Source organism: Lissotriton vulgaris, chromosome 2_1 (assembly GCF_964263255.1).
Source record: "Lissotriton vulgaris chromosome 2_1, aLisVul1.2, whole genome shotgun sequence".
In the NCBI taxonomy this organism is placed as follows: domain Eukaryota; kingdom Metazoa; phylum Chordata; class Amphibia; order Caudata; family Salamandridae; genus Lissotriton; species Lissotriton vulgaris.
This window is the reverse complement of record NC_141687.1, coordinates 1,749,145,710-1,749,163,227: the sequence shown is the minus strand read 5'-3', so window position 1 is coordinate 1,749,163,227 and position 17,518 is coordinate 1,749,145,710. Positions and strand designations below refer to the sequence as shown.

General features: G+C 47.6%; 1 pseudogene; it reads right to left on the bottom strand.

Annotated features, from left to right (window-relative positions):
- Nucleotides 1-1,102: 1,102 nt before the first annotated feature.
- On the bottom strand, nt 1,103-7,988 carry LOC147733225 (uncharacterized; annotated as a pseudogene).
- Between the last annotated feature and the right edge of the window lie 9,530 nt (nt 7,989-17,518).

Genomic DNA, 17,518 nt, shown 5'->3' with positions numbered 1-17,518 from the left:
TAGCGACTAAAACAGTTCAAAATGAAAAATGGTCAGTCAAATATGAAGTTCATAAAAGGAGTAAACCAGCGGCAACAGAAATCCACCGAAATGAAGGTCCGGATGCGTGCAGCCGTAGACAACTGGAAAAAATAAAGATAACCACCAGGCAGGTCGAACTGGGCTGGACAGAGGCTTCTATTTTGGATTAGAAACTTGAAAAAACATGTATAGCGTAAAACACATTCCGTGTATGCAGAAGAAACAGGGGGGGTGGTAAAACAGTGAACCACAATAATCAAAATACCATATGCAACAACAATAATCAATAACAACGTAACACTTGCAAAATGAAAAAAGATGGGTGGGATAATCCTCGCCTCCGTGTCCTTAATAGAATTGAAAATTCTTGTCACGTATGTTCTCAAATTCTGAATTCTATGTCAGGACCGGAGGCTCCGATTATGCTTGTTAAAAGCTGATCCACCACAACAGAAGCAATATGTGCAATTGGTTTATAATAAAAGGTTTTAAACACAGAATCAGACAACCAATCAGCGGCCTTCATGATGGCAAGCAAAGTCACTCCCATTGAAAAAGTTTTAGAAGCCATAGCCCCACGTGCTGAATGTGCACCAAACTTAGATACAGCAATACCAGCCTCAGTCATTAGCCATCTGACCCACCGGGCCAATGTAGCCGGGGTCACAGGGCGAAAAGGCTTCTGTAGAGCAATTAACAATTGACCTTGCAAATCATGACGAAAAGGAGCAGTACTCACCTCATAATCTTTAATACATTGAACTACGCAAAGTTTGGGATTATTGGGAAAAGATGGATAGGTAACAGAAGATGTATTACATTTAGTGCGACTGGAAATTGCAAAAGTAACACCCTCTGGCGTGAAACTGCGACCTGCCGGGTCCAATGGCCGAACGTCAAATGCGTTTGCATGAAACAAGACACAATAACTTAGTCAATTTGGCTGAAAGTTGTTTGCGGGATAAAGAAGAATTGGAAGGCCAGGCCTCCAAGAAACGCAAAACAATGGAAACGTCCCATAAGGCAGCGTATTTTGGACAAGGTGGCTTCACTAGACGAATACCCTTAAGCAATTTAGAAATCAACGGATGTTCTCCAGCAGGCTTGCCGTCAATATTGATATGACCTGCGGAAAAAGCAGAAAGGAAATTATTAACCGTTCGATAACCAAGACCAGACGAGGGGATGGAAGCCAGAAAATTAACAATCTGAGATACATCTGCTGAAGCGGGATCCACCTCCCGTTGAGCACACCAACCACACCATTGTTTCCAAGCCCCTGCATAACGTTTGTGAGTGTTGGGTGACCAAGCCTCGCTGATAAATCTGACAGCGTCTCGCGAAAGGCCTGGGACTTGCCAGCGTACCCCGAAATTCGCTATGCAACTAGGAGAAGATGGCCTGACTCGATCAGGGGATGCAGATTGCCGAGAGGGTCCAGCAAGAGATTCCACCGCTGGGGAAGAAGGAGCGGCATGGCACAACTCATTTCCAGGAGAACTGGGAACCAAGCTTCAGCCCTCCACAGAGGAGTGATCAGAATCAGCTCCGACTGATAATGTTGTGTGCGAGCCAGGACCCTGGAGATCATCATAAATAGGGGAAGGCGTAACACAGGAGTGATGGCCAGGTCTGCAGAAATCAGGTAAATGGTGTGCGCAAGGAGCACTCTCTGTGATTTCTAAGTTTATTTTGCTATTCCAATGGTGCTCCGGTTTATCAGGGTTGTCAGTCCTGAGTCATGAAAATAAGTTACGGAGGGCTGTTGGGCCTACCAAATCGGGCACTGTGCACTTAGCGCTCCGCGCTTTAGTTATGTTTCACACAATTTTCGGTTGTAAACACTTTTTTTTATTTTTAATTTTTCAAACTTGTCTGTGTTACTCCTGTATTATTAACATTTTTCATAATACGAACACATTTCAACATTTTATCATTTTTGCACACTTGTCAAATATTTCAATTCAGTTTCTACAATCCACAGTATATACATATATTACACATGAGCCCAATGCATTTCGGCGCCGCGAAGGTGCCTTCATCAGGGGCGTGTCTGCAAATCAAGCATATAAGATAATGTCAGAATCTTGAGAGGGGGTTCATGGGGTGGGTGTGATTAAATCCTATTATTAAATCATACCTGTTGATTCAAACAATTTTTATGCATGTCTATCCGTAGATTCGTCTCTGTGGATGATAATAAATAATCAAAAATGGATGGTCACCTAATGATTATATAGGGATTTTGTAAACTATGTCTCGAGGGTCATGATGAAAACATACCTGTATATGTTGATGTGTGCTCACTGAAATGAGAAATTCACGTGTATCAGAATTGGAACTGATCCTATTTAACTTGTACATCTCTCAGATATTCTAGGTCAGTAGACCCTTACCTTATCTTCGCCTCAATGGATTCACTATCTGGCGGGAAAAAACTCAATTACTATTCTGTTTAAGAGCAATACATCGATATTTTGGGATTGCTCAAAATAAACTAGTGGCTGCATACCTGGTTCGTCAAAAGTATCCTCCTTGAAAGGGGTTCCGTCAAGCGAGTGTTTTACTTCGCGTAGTGCCGGTAAAACGCCATATATGACTCCGCTTGCCTCGCCGCGGAGTTGAGTTAAACGACAGCAAAAAAGGACTACATCTAAGGACATAGAAGTCCTATTGGTGATCGTGGGCGCCATATTTAGACATGTTATTTACCACGTATATCAGTGTTTACTCCCGTGGTTACAGGTTTAACGTACTTGCATGTATTTATATCGTCCATATGAGGGCTCTGGGTGAGACTTTAGCGAACGGAATTCCAATGCCTACGTATGCCTGATGTTTGATAATGGATCACTTGCGAGTGTCAGCGATAAGCTGTCAGTTATTTGCTACCGATGGAAACAGTATCCTAAAAATATAAAATGCGAGAAGGGGATATGCCTGAGCTGTTAATTGCTTTTTATATGGTATGCTTTCTACAAGTTATGTGGGTAACCTATGAATAATGGTATACCAGCGTCACTGCTTAGGGGTGCTGGTGTGGTGATCGAAATAGATAGAGCTGGTCTTGTAGTTCAGGTTGCTGAACCACTGTTATAACCATAAGGTAATCTTGTGCTTCACTAGTTAATGCTAATATATTATTTAGAAATTTATTTGGCCTGAGTCTTCAGCCTAGAATGAACTGTATGAAACTGAACCTGCGTCAGTCTATCAGCGATTTGGATGTTTTCACAAGGACCTGTGACATTCATATCCGTTTACAATCATTAATCAGTTTCAAGCTGTATGAGATTTAAATTCATATACATTAATGTGAACATTTGATGAAAATGTACATTCGCAATGTATTACATTATGTGGCATATGTACAAAGGGATGGATCATAACGTAAACAATACCATATGACTCTTGTTACGGGCCCCACAGTGGGTGGAGAAAATATTTCATATAAAAACAATTATGCAAAGTCAAGTTCACTGATAATCATCAGAGACTAATGCAGCGAGAACTCTTTTGGATCAAATATCTGAAAACATTAACCCCCATGGGGTTAAATGACAAATACGACCTTTCATGTTATCTGTAGGAATTCCACTCTAATATGAATTGAGATAATCTATTGATCCTTTAGATTAATTTTCTGAGGAAAATTATGGATATTTAATGATAACCCATGAACTTGACTTTGCATAATTGTTTTTATATGAAATATTTTCTCCACCCACTGTGGGGCCCTTAACAAGAGTCATATGGTATTGTTTACGTTATGATCCATCCCTTTGTACATATGCCACATAATGTAATACATTGCGAATGTACATGTTCATCAAATGACGCTGGTATACCATTATTCATAGGTTACCCACATAACTTGTAGAAAGCATACCATATAAAAAGCAATTAACAGCTCAGGCATATCCCCTTCTCGCATTTTATATTTTTAGGATACTGTTTCCATCGGTAGCAAATAACTGACAGCTTATCGCTGACACTCGCAAGTGATCCATTATCAAACATCAGGCATACGTAGGCATTGGAATTCCGTTCGCTAAAGTCTCACCCAGAGCCCTCATATGGACGATATAAATACATGCAAGTACGTTAAACCTGTAACCACGGGAGTAAACACTGATATACGTGGTAAATAACATGTCTAAATATGGCGCCCACGATCACCAATAGGACTTCTATGTCCTTAGATGTAGTCCTTTTTTGCTGTCGTTTAACTCAACTCCGCGGCGAGGCAAGCGGAGTCATATATGGCGTTTTACCGGCACTACGCGAAGTAAAACACTCGCTTGACGGAACCCCTTTCAAGGAGGATACTTTTGACGAACCAGGTATGCAGCCACTAGTTTATTTTGAGCAATCCCAAAATATCGATGTATTGCTCTTAAACAGAATAGTAATTGAGTTTTTTCCCGCCAGATAGTGAATCCATTGAGGCGAAGATAAGGTAAGGGTCTACTGACCTAGAATATCTGAGAGATGTACAAGTTAAATAGGATCAGTTCCAATTCTGATACACGTGAATTTCTCATTTCAGTGAGCACACATCAACATATACAGGTATGTTTTCATCATGACCCTCGAGACATAGTTTACAAAATCCCTATATAATCATTAGGTGACCATCCATTTTTGATTATTTATTATCATCCACAGAGACGAATCTACGGATAGACATGCATAAAAATTGTTTGAATCAACAGGTATGATTTAATAATAGGATTTAATCACACCCACCCCATGAACCCCCTCTCAAGATTCTGACATTATCTTATATGCTTGATTTGCAGACACGCCCCTGATGAAGGCACCTTCGCGGCGCCGAAATGCATTGGGCTCATGTGTAATATATGTATATACTGTGGATTGTAGAAACTGAATTGAAATATTTGACAAGTGTGCAAAAATGATAAAATGTTGAAATGTGTTCGTATTATGAAAAATGTTAATAATACAGGAGTAACACAGACAAGTTTGAAAAATTAAAAATAAAAAAAAGTGTTTACAACCGAAAATTGTGTGAAACATAACTAAAGCGCGGAGCGCTAAGTGCACAGTGCCCGATTTGGTAGGCCCAACAGCCCTCCGTAACTTATTTACAGGTCTGCAGAAAAGCATCCGTGGCCAGGGCTTCTGGATCCGGTCTCCAGTTGAAAAACAGGGGAAGCTGAGTGTTGAATCGAGATGCAAACAGGTCGATCTGACACCTGCCCCAAACACAGGAGAGAGAGCGGAACATTTGAGGATGCAGCCTTCAACCGCTGATGTCCCGAAGATGTTGCGAGTTCCAGTCCACAATCAGATTGCTGCGACCGGGAAGATACTCTGCAATAACTGTAATCTTCCTCTCAAGACAAAAGTGCCAAAAGTCCTTGGCGATTTCCGCCAAATTCCTGCACTTTGTCCTGCCCAACTTGTTGACATACCGAACCGCAGAGACATTGTCCATGTGAAGAAGTATGCAGCAATTGGTCTGGCGTGGAGAGAAACAACGATCGCAAAAGATCCCGCTAGTAGCTCCAGGAAATTTATATGGAGAGACAACTCTTCCTGAGACCACCAACCTCCCATCGACAACGGACCGCAACAGGCTCCCCAGCCCCACAGACTGTCATCTGACTCTATCACCACCTCCGGGGACGCTCCGAACGGGGCACGCCCCTTCCAGGCTTCCATATGCTCCAACCATCATACCATCTCCCACCTCGCTTCCTCTGAAAGAGGGACTAGATCTGAATAGCGAAACGTTGAAGCACCCGGTAATGAAGAGGGCCCATGAAAATTGCCTGAATCGAGGAAGCTAACAGAGCGTCAATCCGACCTACAGACCTCAACGATACACTCTGTTTGGACAACATTAAATTCAACTCCCTCTTGATGGACCGAATCTTCTGATTGGGCAAGAGGAGTTGACAAGAGAGGGAATTGACCAGGAAACCCAGAAATTATATCGACTGAGAATGAAGAAAGATCAATTTCTGAGGATTGACCAGAAAACCCAGAGAGTTTAAAAAATTGATGGACCATTCCAAGTGCGTCCTCAACATTTGAGGGCAATCCGCCATGATCAGAATATCGTCCAGATATGATGAGATGAACACCCTGGGCTCGCCAAGATTCGACGACTGGCCTCAGAAGTTTCGTGAAGCACCAAGGTGCCGAGGAGAGGCCGAACGGGAGAACCTTGTACTCAAACCAAGTCCCCTGTCATTGGAATTGCAGGAACCGACGGTGCGGACCGTAAATGGGAATTGATAAATACGCGTCCTTCAGATCGAGACAGAGCATTCAGTCCCCTTCCCGAAGAAGATCCCTCAAGAGATGGATGCCTTGCATTTTGAAGTGGCGATAAACCACCCCTTCGTTGAAATCTTTGAAATTGAGTACCAGCCGGGACCGGCCCCCTTTTTTCTGGACCAGAAAAACTGTGCTTGCAAAGCCCTGAGGATGGCGGGAAGTCTGAATTATGCCCCCTTTTTTAGAAGAGAATCTATCTCTGCTGAAATGAACTCTTGTTCTTGGAGGGAAAAAACTAGGGGAGTAGGCGGGTGGGCTTGATGTTGGGAATGGTAGAACTCTATCCTGTAACCTTGAACCATCTCCAATACCCATGCATCGTTGGAGATTAGACGCCAATTTGGTAGAAAAAACGGAATTCTGCCCCCCAAGACCACTTCCGAAGCCGGGAACAACCTCACCTGAAGTATTGGAATCGTGATGTCCACATTGGGCCCGCCGTAGCGTCCTTTTTTATACTGACCACTCCCTTTACGGGAGGGATAGAAAGAGGCTCTGTTGTTGTAGCCGGAATCTTGTCCTCTGCCACGTTCGGACTGGAATCCACATTGGGTATTCTGGTTGGATCCACGGCCGAACGATCGTCCCCTGTATCGTCCAGCCCTTGCAAAAACCGAGCAAAAGTCTCTCCGGAGGGATGCTTGAGCCTTATCCAGCCCACTAAAAGTTGCAACCAATTTCGTCAACTCTTTCAAGAAAGGCTGGCCAAATAATAAACCTTGAGCCAATGGGCTGGATTCTGACGAGGATAGTTCTGCCAATTTGGGATCTAGCTTCAGTAAAATGTAGCGTCGAAGTTTGCAGGACATTGCGCAATTGGCATTCCCCATTTGGCATATAGCCCTCTGTGACCACTCAATTAACTCATCTGGATCCACAACAGGTGATGATTCTTTGGCCTGAAAACCCAGGTCCAAGATCTTTGTAAGAGGACCCAATAGATCTAACAATTTATCTTAGCAGGAATGCCATGCCCTGTCAATGCCCTTTTTTGGAACCCTAGCATACTTTTTAAGGTATGTCACCATAGTAGGATCAACCTCCGGAGTGTCGGCCAACTTATCAGCCAAGTCAGGACGTGGACACTCTGAACGCAGGCGAGCTCTGACATCTCTCTCAAATGGTTGACGAATATGGGCTTGAACATATTCAGCCACGGCTGGGGACGGGAGCCAAGAGGAAGAGTTTGGATGAACGATGTCAGAGGGTTCAAAGGTGGGGAGCTGAGGATGCGTTGGCGCATCAACATAACGCTCTTTACGAGCTTTCTTAGAGGGTGGAGGCTCATCATGGTCCGAAGAGGAAGTTGAATGAGAGTCATCTGTATCCGTTTGATTACCCTGCAACGTGGAAGCTCCCTTTGAGGACTTAGTCGCAGACTGGTCACTGGATAAAGCCTTCGCTAACCGTTGAAAATCAGATTTATGGGGATTACTGGCAGACTTGGAGGAAGAAGTACGGCTGGAAGAGGAGGGCAACCAACCCTGTTGTTGCGCATTGAGTGAAAGTTGGCGTTTTAAGGGAGTGATTGCGCAAACAAGCGCCTTATTAACGGAATGCTGAACTCCCTGGTCCAAAGCCTCAACCAAATCCTGCTCCATGGCGCCATAGGCGGCTTCCTCATAATAGTAATCATCCTCTTCATAGTAATCTTCCATAATTACACCAAGTGTAATAATCAATTGCCCACAGAGGAGATGTATATAGAAATGCCAAAGGCACAATGCAGGGGGAGTGACCAACCCCAAGGCAAGCCAATATAACACAGGCAGAAACCTGCTTAATAAAGAAATATAAATAGTGGAGGGAAGGCTTGCCAACAATAAGCCACTCTAGGCAGAGCCTATGAAAATTATACTGCCCAAAGTTATATCCTTTGCTATTTTTGGGCGTAATTGGGGCTAAATGCGCAGGCAGTGGGCTTGAGCCGGTTGAAAACGCTGCTCTCCTGTCAAAACTCCGTGAGGGCACCAAGATAAACAAAGAAAATGGCCGCTGCGCATGCGCGGTAACAGCCGCCTGCAAACAGATGATCGGAGCACTCGCGGACCGCACGCGAGCTTTCATGCCCCAGACTTCCGCTCCACCAAGAGAAAGAAGGCGCGGGCGCAAATCGCCCGAACCGGGGAAGTGAGCATACGCTCCCCGCAATTACAAAACCGCCTAAATCCCTGAAACGCTAGGATGCGCTAAAGCAGCAAAAGAAGCGCCGGACAGAAAAAGGGATACAGCGGCAAAGCGCGAAGGAAATTGGCAACAGCAGGAAGCGCTCAAGGCACAAGTAAGAGTGGTCCCTGACCAGATCAGAATTAATGCAAAACATATAAAGAACAATCAATGGCAAAGTTATTTGAAAAAACACTATTGTTTATTCACATAGTGTTCGTATGAATTTCATTATATTTATCTTTTTTGATTTTTAAATTGCTATACACATAAACATTTGCAGTGCCCACTAGGAGGGGGAAGGGGGGGTTTGTGCAGTGATCGGGATAGGTGCAGACAGGTGAAGTGACAAGTCAATTGTAAATTACTTATAACAATAGACATGTATGGCTTCTAAAAAGAGCCATACAGGAGTACATCCAAAAATCTATAGGCGTTATGATACTCTTAACATCATATTACAACCGGTGTCCAACATCACACTCTGGTTATGTGTTCAATTTTGAGAGTCAACGTTTCGACCCTAGTTGTAGGGATGTTGCCCCTTACATAGCGGGTCTTCTTCAGGACAAAGGGGAAGAGGTGGGCATGTTCTTAAGTTTGAAACATGGAGCTGCCTCAGACTCAATTCTCCTACTATGGATCAGTACGTCTTCATTTTGTTAAACGCCTGTTCAAGGGCGCATCAGCTTGAGCCAGGGTCTGTTTTAATTCTTGACTCAGCCGCTGTAGAAGTCGGGTCTTGGATTGGCGTCCCTGGCAGTCTCCTGTTATCTTGCAGAATGCAGCACGCATAGAACGAGGAAAAGAAAACGAGGAGAAATTAATACATTTCTCCTCGTTGCACCTCCCTAGGCCTCTCTTGGGGAGGCGTAGCATTCACATGCATTGCCAGAGTTACGATTACTCATAAATCTGGAAATCTGTCTGTTTCCATGGGGGTTGCGTGGGAACACCTACAGCAACACCCATGGAACACCCCTTTCACGCAAAGTGCTGCATACAAAGGGGCCATATTTACATGGACAGAAAAAGTCACACAGGGTGGCTTTTCCTGTCCTTGTAAATATGAAGCAGTAAAATCTGCCACCGGTACGTCACAAAAAGTGACGCACCTGTGGCACACGGGCTTGTAAATCTGCCCCATAGTATTCTACTGAGGTAAAGCTAGTGGCTGTTACCAGAGAGTATCAGAGGAGAGGAGAGGGAAATGTACTTGAATGGACCAGACCTAAATGATGCAGACCATGTGAATAAGGCTACCAAATACCCCAACTTCAGGACTCTCTGTGAAATTTAATGTTATGCCAGAAGAAATTCTTTTGTTGAAAAATACATATTTCGTCTGCATGAGCGCCTGTGTAAGTGCAGAGTGAGAAGTGCACCTGTGTAATCCCAAATTCAGAGTGGTTTAATTAACTATTCCTCAGCTATGATTGTTCAGCACATTCAAAAAGTGCATGCCATTTTTCAAGCCCAATTTTGGCACTTTATATTTTACCTTATCATTTGATGCATTGTCAAAACACAGCGGAAAAACATTATAAAGTACAGTTTGGTCGATGGATCTGGTTATTGCGTGTTTTTGAGCAATGAGAAAAACTTCGGCCCTCCTTATGACTGCCATAAGGATATCAAAATAGTGCATGCAATAATTATCCCATATTCCATATTTTGGGGGAATAACATTTGGATTTTGTTGCTTACTGCACCAAAAATCTGCACAACCGATAAATACCAGGCCTTTTCTCCGTGTTCAATTCCTGCAGCTTTGACCTGCCAAAATGTAATGAATAGAAAGGTTTACAAATAAAAAAATCCTGAGCGATATACACAAATGTACTGTAGCTGAATTCAGAATTGTGCCTGTGTGGCCCATATACAAGGACCTGGAATTCCGGTTTTCAGATTTTTTGCCACCAGCCTCACACAAATCTAGCAAGTGTGCGAAGGCATAGGGCGACATTGACTTACAAATGGTTCTGCACCTAGATGAAGGCACCAAGCGAACCCTCTGTGTAGTGTCCTGGGGCGCAGGGTAGTGGTCCAGTCTACCCGCGCCGACCGGGGCACGTCAACATTGACGCGTGATGTCACGCGCGCACGAAATAAATAAAGGCGGCGTGGCCGACAACGTTAGTCGGGACCACGCGGAACCAGAGTGCGGTGTCCCGTGTCTCATTCCCTAGCGCGAGCGTTTCAAGGCCCATTACACTGGCGACGAGGCATAAAAGAACCCATGCTGTGCCCTGAAGCTCTCCCTCACTCCCTAATACGGCCCCAGTGTGGCGGCCCTTGGTAGGCCCGCGAGTATCGCGCTGGCAATGATCCTGCAAGGGGAGTGCCCCCAGATCCAGAGTGCCGGCTAGAGGTGATTGCCCAGGGCCCCTGCTAATGCCCAAATGAAGGAGAGGGGGAAGAGCTAATGCCCGAAAGAAGGAGAGGCGTGAAGAGAAGTGTGAAAAGAGCTCCCATCACGCCGAGAAGCGAACCCTTGTCCCGGTGCCACGTGAGTCTGCATCAGAGCACAGGTAAGAGTGGCTGGACTGTTATCCAGGGGGAAAGAGGGTGAGCTGGCCCACGCCCAGGAACCACGCGAGCCAGCAGCTGAGCACAGGTATGTGCAGCCAGACGGCCGATCAGTGAGGAAAAGAGGGAAAGAAGGCCGGCCATAGGGGAGTCCCCCAACATCACTTTGACGCCGGGGACGGCCTAGATTAGTGCATCAAAGAGGCAGCGACGCACGTACTGCGAAGAAGGGTGCACGCACATATCAAAATGGCGTCAATTCCCGCCATTGAACCATTCATAGTAGACGGGGCCCCGTCATCGCTAGCTCCACGATGGAAAGACTGGACAAATCGCCTCCAGATCTATTTTGAAGGGGCGGGCACCGCCAGAGAAAGACGCAGAGCCCTGCTCCTCCATCTCGGAGGTAAGGACATTCACAGAATCTACAAAATATTAGTGGAAGCCACACCAAAGACGTACATCATCCTCCTCAACGTTTTGAACAAGCATTTTGAACCTATGGCGAGCAAAGACTATGAGAGGTTCATCTTCCGTCAAGCTAAGCAGGAGGCGGACGAGTTCCGAGACGCATTCCACGGGAGATTGAAGGAGCTAGCCAGCACGTGTGGATTCCGCGACGAACAGGAAGAAATTCGAGGACAGATAATTCAAGGGTGTTACTCTTCCAAACTGAGGGTTACCATCCTCCAGGAAGACGGCAAGCCACTAGCAGACATCCTCAAGCTGGGGCGCTCCAAAGAACTGTCGCAGGCCAGAACCTCCCACATGGAAGCAGCCCTTCACCGGCCCATCAAAATGGAGCAGGTCAACATGGCGGAGAAAGCGAACGTCGTGAGGCCAAAAGCGCACCAATACGCGGGTAGGAAACAGCAGGACAAGCGCAAAGAGTGCAGATACTGCGGAGGCCAGCCCCACTGCATGCAAGACTGCCCAGCAAAAGGGAAGAAGTGCAGCGCATGTGGGTGGATGAACCACTTTGCAGCTGTATGTAGGTCGACGAAGACCAAGAGGGAAGCGGCACATGCGGTGGTGGAAGAACAAGACAGCAAAGATATGGACGACGACACAAGTGACTACCCGGTCCATTACGTGTTCGCAATTGACCAGCCACAAAGGAAGAAGCGACGACTCCCGAAATGCCGCATCAAGATCCATCAGCAAGAAGTGAGAGTCACCATCAAAACAGGAGCATCCATTGAGCTGATGGCCGCCAATGTGTACAACCAGCTAAGTACCCGGCCTCCCCTACGCGAAGCCAGAATCAGAGTGTTCGCATACGGACAGAAGACGCCTATTCCCCTAATAGGGTGTTTTCAAGACAGAGCTACAACACCAAGATTTGAAAGTACCCACTACCATATATGTCACAAAAGAAGGCAGTGGCATGCTAATCAGTGGGCAGTCACCAGAGGAATTGAGGCTAATATCGTTCGCCATGGCTGTGCTGGAAGAGGAATTAGACTCCATCATGGAAGAGTTTGGTGAAGTATTCAAAGGCATCGGATGCCTGAAAGGGAAGGAAGTATCCCTCCACATCGACCCGTCGGTCCAACCTGTGGCACTGAGGCATAGGCGCATCGCATTCCACCTGAGGAAAAAAGTCTAAGAAGAGCTGGAGGCGTTGGAAAAACAAGGCATCATCCAAAAGGTCAGTAGGCCCACCCCGTGGGTGTCCCCGATCGTGGTAGCTCGCAAGCCGAAGCAGCCAGGGCAAGTCCGCATTTGTGTGGATATGCGCCTCCCGAATGCAGCGGTGAAGAGGGAATGACACCTAACCCCCACCATAGACGACATCCATGGAGAGTTGAACGGCGCAAGGTGGTTCTCGAAGATGGACATTTGCTCCGGTTATCATCAACTACTGCTCCACCCGGTCTCCCGTTACATAACCACATTCTTCACGCACGTAGGCCTCAGACGATACCGGCGCCTAAACTTCGGAATCTCGAGTGCCGTGGAGGTATTTCAAAATACCATTCGAGAAGTACTCAGTGGACTACCAGGAGTCCTAAATGTGAGTGATGACCTGTTAATCTATGCATCATCAATGGAAGAACACCACCAGAGACTTAGGGGAGTCCTTCAAAGAATCAAAGACTCCGGTCTGACCCTGCACTGCGAGAAGTGCCAGTTCCTACAGAACAAAATCAGCTTCTTTGGCTACACCTTCTCAGACCAGGGAATAGCCCCGGATCCCGATAAGGTGAAGGACGTTCAAGAAGCCCCAGCCCCATCCAACATCTCGGAGATGAGAAGCTTCCTGGGCATGGTAAAATTCTGCGGGCACTTCGTACCTGACTTATCCAACCTCACAAAACCCCTCAGAGAACTGACGAACTCCACCACCACGTGGCAATGGGGCCCAGAGCAGGAACGTGCATTCAAAGCCACAAAAGCCGCCCTGTCAGCAGACACAACGCTGTCCTTTTTTTATCCCCACGAAGTCCACCAATGTCGCCGTGAACTCAAGCCCCTACGGGCTAGGGGCAGTGCTCACTCAGCTTCAAAGCAATGGAGAATGGGCACCCATCGCCTACGCTAGCTGCTCCCTAACGGATACGGAGCAGAGATACTCGCAAATAGAGAGGGATGCGATCGCAATTCACTGGGCCTGCCGGCATTTCCATGTCTACGTATATGGCCATTCCTTCAAAGTATCTACAGACCACAAGCCTCTCATACCCCTGTTCCAAGGTTCAGTATCAAAGCCACCACAGAGGATTGAGAAATGGATACTTCAACTGCAAGGGTATGATTATAGGGTTGAATACAAACCCGGGTCGACAAACCCAGCAGATTACCTTTCAAGGCACCACGAGGGGCCACAAAGGCGGAGAGAGAAGAGGCGGAGGATACCGAGGAATAAGTTCGGATGGTGATGGAAAGGTCAAGGCCCCTACCCATGAGTCTGAAGATGATCATGGAAGCCACCCAGAGCAATGAATGCCTACAACTAGCAGCCAACGCTGTCCGATCTAATGACTGGCGGCCCATTCAAGCCACCCTGAGCAAGAGGACACAGCAAGCCAGAGCAACACTTGAGTCCATCATGAGGGTGAAAGAAGAGCTGTCCCTCGACAGCCAAGGATGCCTACTACGAGGACCAAGACTTGTCATGCCCGCCAGCCTAACCCAACAGGCGGTAGAGTTGGCACACCAAGGGCACCAAGGCATGGTAAAAACCAAGAGCAGGTTAAGAGCCAAGGTGTGGTTTCCCGGAATGGACACGATGGTGGAACAGACAGTCCGAACGTGCACCTGGTGCCAAGCAGCGGGACAACCGGATCGCCCTCACCCAGTCTTCACGGAAGACAACCCACAGAGACCGTGGGAGTGCGTGAGTGCAGATTTCGGACACCTTCCTGATGGACGCTACGCCTTAGTGATCATTGACGACTTCACAAAGTATCCGGAGGTAGAGATTGTCGAAAATCGGACAGCCATGGAAGTCATTACCAAGTTCGAAAAGACCATAGCCACGCACCTTATCTTCGAAGTAGTCAAAACGGACAATGGTCCCCCCTTCCAGGGGCAGGAATTCGCAGACTACCTAAAGAGCTGGGGTATCCACCACCGCAAAGTGATTCCGCGCTGGCCCCAAGCCAATGGGGAAGTGGAGAGATTTATGCGCACGCTGAACAAGGCAATACGTATTGCACGCGTGGACGGATCACCACTGAAGAGAGCCATCTACAGCTTTCTGTTAGAGTACCGGTTGACCCCACACATCACGACCGAAGCAGCGCTGGGCCCTGTGACCATGGGCCGAGTTGTCATAGACACTATCCCGAGTCACCCAACCTGGACTCCAGCCCAAGTTGACGCGGAAAGGACCCTGGCCAATCGAACTCACTCCCAACAACCAGGCCAGTCATCGGCGTGGGGCCAAAGAATCTGACATTCAGGCAAGAGACCAGGTCTACGTCAAGGACCGATATCCAGGGAGCAAGTTCCGGCTCCCATTTGAGCACAGGCCATGGACGGTTCTCCGCCGAACCGGCACCATGGTGACAGCCAAGAGGGGTACGGAAATCGCCACTCGCAACATCTTTCTTCAAGACGGTACACCCAGGTATGGCCCCTCCCCAGGGGTCCGACCCTTCAAAGGCGAGTCAAAGTCAACTCAGGGACAATGATGGATCGGAACCATCGGAGCAGTACATCCCTGAAGAAGAGGACCTGATGGACCAAGAAACTCAACCACCACCGACATCCCAGGGGGAGAGCCCACCAAACTCTCCGGCCACCGGCCAGGGGAGTAGCCCACCCCAAAGGGCAATACCGAGGATGCCCCCGTCCAGAGGAGAACAATCCAGATATGGGTTGCTAATGAATCCAGCACCGTCCTCCCAACTGGCGGACTTCCTGGTGTGATGATCCGAGGACCGTGAACAAGAGACTGGTAACAGATCCACTGTTTTTCCATTATGTTTTGATATAATTTTTGTTTAATAAAGGTTAGAAGGAATGTAGTGTCCTGGGGCGCAGGGTAGCGGTCCAGTCTACCCTCGCCGACCGGGGCACGTCAGCATTGACGTGTGACGTCACACGCGCACGAAATAAATAAAGGAGGCGTGGCCGACAACGTTAGTCGGGACCACGCGGAACCAGAGTGCGGTGTCCCGTGTCTCATTCATGCGGCCGCGCGGCGTTAGCTAGCACGAGCGTTTCAAGGCCCATTACACTCTGTAGTATATCGAGGACTACTGTCCCTGTCACAGTTTCACACATCGTGCGGTGGTGGCAGCGTACCATGTTTTATAGTAATTATAGAATGACCAGGCCTTTTTACCACGTGACTAGGTGCGTACTGGCCATTTACCTAAAGATCCTTTGCAACTGTGAACCCAGAATCCTAGCACCGATATCCTGTGTGCCTGGATGTCTGCATGTGTTCTAGTGGAGTACTGTATGCATTGCGTGGGTGCCTTGGTAAACTAGAGTGGCACAGGCCTGTGGGTTTTATTTTGAAGCCCCTGGCCTGGGCATGTACACAAGATGAAGGTGAGGGCGCTTTCCCAGACAGTAGAGAAGTGGTTTGCTGTTGTTCCCGGGCGCTAAAATTGGGAAAGGAAAGACTGGATTCTTCCACATAGAATTTTTACCAGGTCCCTTCTGACACAAAGGACTGCAGATCCGTCTACCTCCGGCTGCCATTGGAGGACGAACTGCAGCGTTTATGCCAGGGTGTGAAGGGTCCTTTAGAAGGGGAGCAGTCCTCTGTCTGTCTCTCTCTTACAGATCAATACCAAGTGTGGCTGTTGAAAGTCAGGTGCAGTCTTTGTGCCTCTGATGAGAGTGCTCCAAACTGAAGATGTCCCTGCTGTGAAGAGCATCACTCAAGACAAGGGCAGAGGCTGGAACGCAGCCTGAGAATGACAAATGAAAAGGGACCCAAACAGTTCCCCAGAGGAAGACCGAGAATCCACATAAAAACAGGAGCTGCTGACCCACTTGTTGTTACAGGGCTAAGTTCTCTATGGTCACGCAAGAAATCAAATCAGGTGTTTGTTAAGCGCAACTACTCACCCGTAAGGGTCTCAAGGCGTTGGGGGTGTGGGGTTCACAAGTTCCAGTCCATCAAGCAGGGGGTCTGTCGAAGAGCTAGGTTTTGAGGTTTCTTGCGAAGATGGGGAGCGATGTTATCTGTCTGAGGTGGAGCGGAAGGTCGTTCCAAGGAGTGGCCTCCCGATCTGGTCTTTCTAGTGCGGCGGACCACAGCGTAGGAGAGCTGGGCTGATCATTGGGTCCTTCGAGGTGTGTGGAATTAGAGTCTGCTGTTCAGGTATGCTGGTCCGGTGTCGTAGAGGGCCTTGTGAGCGTGGGTTAGCATCTTGAAGGTGACTCTAGCTTTGATGGGGAGCCAGTGGAGTGTGCGAAGGTGCTGGCAGTGTCTTGGCAGGTTGAGGACCATTCTTGAGGTGATGTTTTATAGCTTGCAGGTGAGGTTTTTGTTTATTCTGGCATAGAGTGCGTTGCCGTAGTCGAGCCTGCTGGTGACCAGGGCGTGAGTGACGGTCTTTCTGTGTTCGAGGGAGATCCGTTTGAAGGTCTTACGTAGGACGCTGAGGGTGTGGAAGCAGGAACACAAGACAGAGTTGATCTGGCGGTCCATTTTGAGCTCTGAGCCCAGGATGATTCCCAAGTTGCATGCGTGGTCAGTGGGGGTGGGCGGGCTTCCAAGGGCGGGGGCCCACCACGTGTTGTTCCAGGCGTCTGGGCAAGAGTACTGTGTACTGTGATGACTTCTGCACAACCAGGGCTGGTGTGTACCTGACAGCCATGTTCCCAGAGGACATTACCTGGCGTCCAGTTTGGATGAAGAACTGCCTGACTTGTCCCAGGAACCCAAAGAGTCTTGCTTGAATAAAGAGGAGCGAGCGAGCGCACCATGCAGGAGAAGCTGACCCTTGGAAGGGGCCTAGAAGCCCTGACCCTGGTGAAAAGGGTCTAATCTAGCAGAGACTAGATGGATTGTGACTGACACAAT